Source organism: Ascidiella aspersa, chromosome 1 (genome assembly GCF_963924565.1).
Source record: "Ascidiella aspersa chromosome 1, kaAscAspe10.2, whole genome shotgun sequence".
In the NCBI taxonomy this organism is placed as follows: domain Eukaryota; kingdom Metazoa; phylum Chordata; class Ascidiacea; order Phlebobranchia; family Ascidiidae; genus Ascidiella; species Ascidiella aspersa.
The window spans coordinates 29,861,193-29,868,249 of record NC_139447.1 but is presented as its reverse complement, the minus strand read 5'-3'; the positions used below and the strand labels follow the sequence as shown (position 1 = coordinate 29,868,249).

At 37.5% G+C, this 7,057-nt stretch overlaps 1 pseudogene; it reads right to left on the bottom strand.

Annotated features, from left to right (window-relative positions):
• Positions 1-268: 268 nt before the first annotated feature.
• Positions 269-4,726, bottom strand: LOC146169669 (zinc finger MYM-type protein 1-like; annotated as a pseudogene).
• Between the last annotated feature and the right edge of the window lie 2,331 nt (positions 4,727-7,057).

The following is a 7,057-nucleotide window of genomic DNA, read 5'->3' as shown; positions in this document are numbered from 1 at the left end:
AAAAAAAGACTGCGCGGTCGGCGTTTAAAAAAAAAAAAAAAAGAGAGAAAAAAAAAGGTTTGGTGTCTGTCTGTGGCGATCTACTCTGCTCTTCATAAAGAAACGGCTCACTGCGCTTGCGTCCTGACTGTCTGTCGCTGGATATTTAAATTTCTCTTTAAAGTAAAATTTATTAGACACGTAAACAGTTCTTCCGATGGAGAGTATCGCGTCTTCACTCTATAAAAACGCCAACGAACAACAAAAGCCAAAAACACGATATTAAAAGTTACAGCATTTGTGATCTAGCAAACGTGTTTTGGCGATTAATCAACTCGTCGATAAATGAACACATATTATTTTTGTCTACACGTTCCTTGTAAACGTTTAACATGCAGACGTGATTCAGTCGTTGTTGGTCCATCGTTGAGCGAAGAAAAGTCTTTACCCTTCGAAGAACGCTGAACATTCGTTCCGCCTCACAGCTTGTGCAAGGCAGAGTCAAATATATTCGCAACAAGCACGATGAATTTGGCAGGTATTATCCTTTGCAAATATATCCTGAATGTTCTCCATTGAGCTAGATTTTAAAATTTTGCTTGCAGCCAAGACCCGCATTTGCTTAATCCAGTATGACAGCGAATTTGATTTTATATCTTCCGAATAAAACCTTTCTACATCTTCCACCGATGTGTCACTGTAGCCGGTTTGAAAGAAAACATGTTCGACATGAGACATCATTTCCAATTCCTTCGTAGGAGAACGCGAAATTAAAGACGAACAACAAGACGAAAGCGCTTGCACATATAAAGATTTCAATATTGTAAAGTAGGACTACTGGCATCTGAATCTATCAGTCTTGATCGCGAACCAGAACGTCGTGGAAGTACTGGAAGTTCTATTTCAATCGAAATAGATACAAATTCACACGAACGAAAGAACTCGCCAGCTTTTGTCTCAGCGCACATAGCAGAGATTATACAAATTACATTTTCTAGCATATAGACCGAAAACGGCCAACCGTCATTGTCTGTTTCTGAACCTCAGTGTGCAGCGGATTAACAAGCATCAACAGTTTATGCACGAAACATAAAAAAAGTAGTAAATTTCTCCATTGAAACGAGGTGTGAGCGTGCCGTATTTCTTGTCGGTAAATCGACCTCCCTGTCATCAGATACATTGACAAGCCAATGAAGGATAGTTTCATACTGCTCGAGAAATGCTTCTATAGCTGGGTAACGTAAAACCCAACGAGTTGGGCACATTGGCCTCAATGATTTTCCAATTGAGCCTTCACTTCCAAGAGAAAAACTATTGATTCGGAAGCCGTAATCGTTGGTCATGAAGCAACTTCCGAGGGGCTAGATCGCAGATGTTATTAAACACATATGTTTGTGTGTGTCTTTCATTGATTGATACGGACTGATGATCCCCCAGTGTGAAGTTGCTTGTACTAACAAAATGTGCAAGTATTGGCGCATGGTTGTTTCTCGACTCGCTCCTCTCTGAGCCTGCATAGCTCAGTTGGTAGAGCGACGGTCCCGGCTTGACCGGAGGTCGTGAGTTCGAAACACATATGTTTGTGTGTGTCTTTCATTGATTGATACGGACTGATGATCCCCCAGTGTGAAGTTGCTTGTACTAACAAAATGTGCAAGTATTGGCGCATGGTTGTTTCTCGACTCGCTCCTCTCTGAGCCTGCATAGCTCAGTTGGTAGAGCGACGGTCCCGGCTTGACCGGAGGTCGTGAGTTCGAACCTCACTGCAGGCCAGTTGTTTTTCTGGCTTGCTCTGCTTGCATCATAGATCGACAGATTCGGCGAGTCTGCGATGGCTTTTCGGTGTACTATTGATACGGAAGCCGTAATCGTTGGTCATAAAGCAACTTCCGATGGGCTAGATCGCAGATGGTATTAAACACATATGTTTGCGTGTGTCTTTCATTCCAAGAGAGAACTTTTGGAACATGGTTTTTCGCTTTGGAGATGACATAATAAAATTAACTACCGATGTCAACACGGCTAGAGCATCCACACTTTCGCGAACAGATTTGAATGCGTCTTGTACCACTAAATTAAGCTGGTGCCCTGCGCAGTAAATGTAATGTATTGATGGATAAGCTTCTTTGAAACGGTGTGCAATCTGGTTATCCCACCTCGCATAGCCTCTATTAGCTGCCACATCGTACGACTGGCCTCGACAAAGAGATAAGTCTATAGGCTTGCCATTTTTTAGAAACGTAAATCCGGGACGCATATTGAAAACTGCAAATAAACTTAATGTAGACCTAATACAAAAGATTTAAAGCAGGTAATTCTTCAAACGGGTTTGCGGTTGTTTTATATTTTGTCAGGAGGTAATTTTCAGGGCCCTATTTTTAAGGGTGGTTTGTCTAAGTAATTTAAATTGTAACCGAAAGTAATGTTCTGTATTGTGTATAAAATGAGTCGGGTAAATACTTTGTATAAGTAAAGTAGGATACGGCCCTCGTGAAAACAGCAACAATTTTAGGCCGTACATGTTGGCAAAGGCGCTGTGTACATGACAAATTCGTATTCCTGGACTAAATCATTCTCAAGCATAAGTTTAACAAAATGTAGGATTTCATCAAGCTGGCCTCGAGCCGTGTGTTATTGCCGATGATTTAAAAAGGTAATTTACCATTTTATTAAGTAATGTTATGGATAGCGTAATATTCTGGCTTGAGTTCTAAATAGTGTGTAACGTCGTAAACATTTTATTTTTTTCTAAATAAAACATTTTAATTTCTATAGTCGTTAATTGTTATATACAGCATATATGTTGGTCGTCCTTTGGCTATTTTTTGGCTTATTGTGCCTGAAATGGGTTGACTAAATGATTCCGATGGCGTGTTAATAAATTATCGCATTTATCAGCGTGACTGTGAAATATCTATTTGTTCGTCTTCGCAAACTAATATTTTACATTTTGTTGAAACAAAATTCCAAATAATGTGTGCTTATTTGCATTGAAACGAGTAAATACCCAACGGCTAAGAACGTCAAACATCTTTGACGTAACGAAAACCAGTGACATTTATCGATAGGGAATCACTCACCAACGTGAAACCTTGTATAGCAGCCATTGTTCGAATGGCGTGATGTTCAGCAAATACGTAATCCTAGTGTCATACTGCCTCCAACGTAAGTAAAATTTCGTTTGAAACTGAAAATTGGTTACGATTAAAAGCGGCGCATTAAATGCGATGTTTTGCGAACTCTATCTAAATTTGGCGCGGTAACATACTTCAAGAAGTTCTTAAACCTAAAAGTAATTAATTTAAATTAAGGCAATAAACCAAATTTGATTTTTATTTCCTCGCAGGTAATTGCTATTAAAGTTTTTGATACAGCACAACAAAGTGTAACCAAAAAGCAATTTTTAAAGAAACAAATTCAATTCTTCGTCTTGTGCGATTAAATTGCTATCTTTACACATTTTTTTTTTATACAATGCAACAAAGTATGTAATCAAAAGCAATTTTGTAACCACTTACCAACGTAAAACCTTTAAGCCGAGACGTAATCCCTGTACCATATTGCGACCAACATAAGTAAAATCTCGATTGAAACTGAAAATTGGTTAGCATTAAAACCGCAGCATTAAATGCGAAATTTTGCGAACTCTACCTAAATTTTGCGCGGTAACAGACATCAAGGAGTTTTTAAACATATAAGTCTTAAGTTGGAAACATTAAAACTTCTTTCTATTAAAGCTTTCTTTCTATTAAAAAAAAAAACAATCAGTGTGTTATGACTTCAATTTAATTTGTAATGCTGAAAACCTGCGACATTTATCAATCTAGAATTACTAACAAACGTTAAACTTTAAGTTGTAACAGCAATTGTTCAAACATGCGTAATATGCAAGCAATAATGGCGGCACCAAACTGCGTCATACGTGAGAAAAATCCTTGAAAATAAAAATTGCTTAACGGTAACCGATTTGCGACGGCGCTCGCTTACCTCCTTCTAAAACCTCCCGCCAGATAATATCCATTTCATTTCTTTACTCACCACACACAAAAATGGACCTAGCCCTAGCAACCTCACTCCCAAAAAATTATTTCTTAACACCCGCTGGAAAAATAATTAATTTATGTTAAAAAAAATTGCTTGACAGCCGTACCAACCAAAAATGAAAAGTAAAAAGTATTACTTTTATAGATGTGAGAAATAATTGCTAAATGGCTAACTCAAGAATTATTACATTTTTAATTTTTTTTTGGTAAATCTTAAATTAAAAAATCCGGGACAAATGGGTTAACCGGCCGGGACACCGGGACAAGGCCTTAAAACCGGGACTGTCCCGGCTAAACCGGGACGTATGACAAGCCTATAGTTAAGTCTAACCCGACAGCAATTAGACAAGATTTTTTTGTTTGAAACAATGTTGCCGAATATGTTTTACCGGTTTCGTACAAATCTAGAAAGCAATCCTGCACTAATTAAAACTCATTCAGGTAACGTACGCAAATGCCGATTTGTTCCTTCTTAGACACATCTGTAGTTTCATCAGCTATGATAGTGAAGAATCTAGCTCTGCTACGTCTCGTAAAATGTGATGAGAAATCATTTCAAACATTTCATTTTGTATATCATGACTTATCCACTTTAATTTTGTTGGGCGTTTCAGCCACGAACGCAGGTCTTCGCTTTGCTTTGCAACAAATTTTAAAAGTTGATGTAAATTTGAATTTGTATCGGTATGTCCTCTCAAAGCCATTACCTGGGAGCAAGTAGAGTGATGGAGGCAAAATTATTTTTCCAAAACTTAGCAATTTTGTACTCTTTAAAGCAGGGATGTCCAGCATTTAGCAGAATGGGCAGCATTACCATTTTTTTTCGATGGGCCACAAAACCTCTCAAATTAAAGGGGTGACGTCATAAGTTACGTCATATCGTGACGTCATAAAACAACTTAACTTATAAACACCCGCTTTTGAAGAGTGAACTCATGCGCAAATATTCGAATAATCTCGACCTTATTTATTACTTTTATTATGGCGAAGCGCGTAAATTTGTGTTTTTACATGTCAGGGCTGATACATTTTCTTAAAACGGTCCGGAAAAATACACATTTAGAAAACACACATCATGCTTAGCAATGGTGTGTGCACAAAGTCTTCGATGGATGTTAAATGCGTCATTAGACTCGATTTTAGTCTCAGATAAAACATAAAATTAGGCCTACATCAAACACTGCGAGTTTTACACGTTTTGATGATAGTCAAAACTCAAAACAATTGTTTTTAATAAAGGCTACTGAAAGGTCAATAAGTGGTGGGCCGCACATAAACATTAGGCGGGCCGCAGGTTGGACATCCCTGCTTAAAAGTAAATAATCGCGCTGCCTCATCACGCTCACCATGTAACATTTTTGCCCGTTAACAATCAAGATGTAGAGCACTTTCATCGTGCTTAGCAATAGCATTTTTACCGTGAGCCCAGTCACTGAAGCCAGTCAACCAAATTGGATACTTTTTAACAAGGGTGTATTTTGTGGTTGGTTGAACACGGTTGATATCTGTTGCCCACTTGCAAATTGAACAATAAGCTACAACCTTCGCTCCTTCATATTTCAACCACTGGAATTCGGTTTCCCAGTGGGGTAAATAGCGACGAGCCCCAGACAATTTTCCTGACAGACAACTAGTTCCCGGGATAGTTTCATCTATTTCTAGAGGAATGTTTGCTGTATCCGATAAGGTGGTTTTAGTTGGGGGATTAGCAAGACCAGGTGTTGCGGAAACAGGACGAAAAAATTACTAAATAGCACTCTGTTTTGCAATGTTGATTTTTCTTTTTTTTTCAAAGGATTCATTCTGCACTTTTTTAAAACAAATTCTAAGTAACAATCGCACTAAAGTAACTACTAGTTATGTGACTGGCTGACCTTCGATGAAATGCCTGTTTATAGACCAGGGCTCTCACAAATGAAAACCAGAAAATCCCTAAAGCTATGTCAAAAAATCCCTTAGATGGCATGAAAAATCCCTAAACCATAAATTAACGCGTTATACTATTATAATAACACATTAGCTAAAATATAGTAGGGGTACAAATATATATATATATATATATATATTGACGCTTTAACATATACACGAGCTTCCAGAATTAACCACCCTGTCCAAGTTTATCGCATTAGGCTCAGCTTCGTTTTTGCATTATACAGTTGTTTATTTCTGATTTGGACAAATGTATTGAACAGGATTTGCTGTCTTTTTTCTCTTGACAACATTTTCTAAAATAACCAGCGTCTTGGTTTTCTTCGGCAATTTATAGTTATTTGACTTTTTGAAATGACAAAAATATCAACCAAGGATTTCAATAATTTTGCATCAAACCGAAAATCTAGCTGATTTGTGTTCCCGATAGTCAGTAAAACAGCAAAAACGTGTTGTTGACGACGCAATCACACTAATACTTTTGTTTAAAATATTCAATATATTTGTAATAGGTCAAAATTTTTTCAAAAAAATATATTTTTAGTTCAAAAAATAATCGCCCTACTGATGTTTTTATTAGCGAATTATTTTTATCTCTTAGCATCCAAACATTTTATAATCATTGATGTGCAACCGGAATCATTTATTTTTTACCATTCAGATTTTGTTATTCAAACGAAGATACTGATTCTTGCCGATTTGAGTGAAAAAGTACTTGGGCATTCAATCTTTGTTAAATTCGCGACACTCCTTCTCGAACTTACGTTTCTGGGCAAATCCATAGGAAAATATTTCTTGTAAATTCTAAATATAATTTCAACCCAAAGAAAAACAAAGAGCCAAAGAATAACTAATAATCTCTATAAATTGACGTATTAAGCAAGTAGTGGGAGGTTGTGGCAGAATGTGGCCGCGGGCCACATTAACATGTAACACCAGAAAGTGTCTGCGGGCCGTATGTTGCCCGTTCCTGGCTTAACCTATACCCAAGCCGAAACGCTAACCTGCACCCTGACCCAAATAATGTTCGCTGTGGTAGGCTTCAACAATAATAAAAGTATTTAACCTGCTGTTAACTGGGCTAAAAATTATAAACATTGCATTAA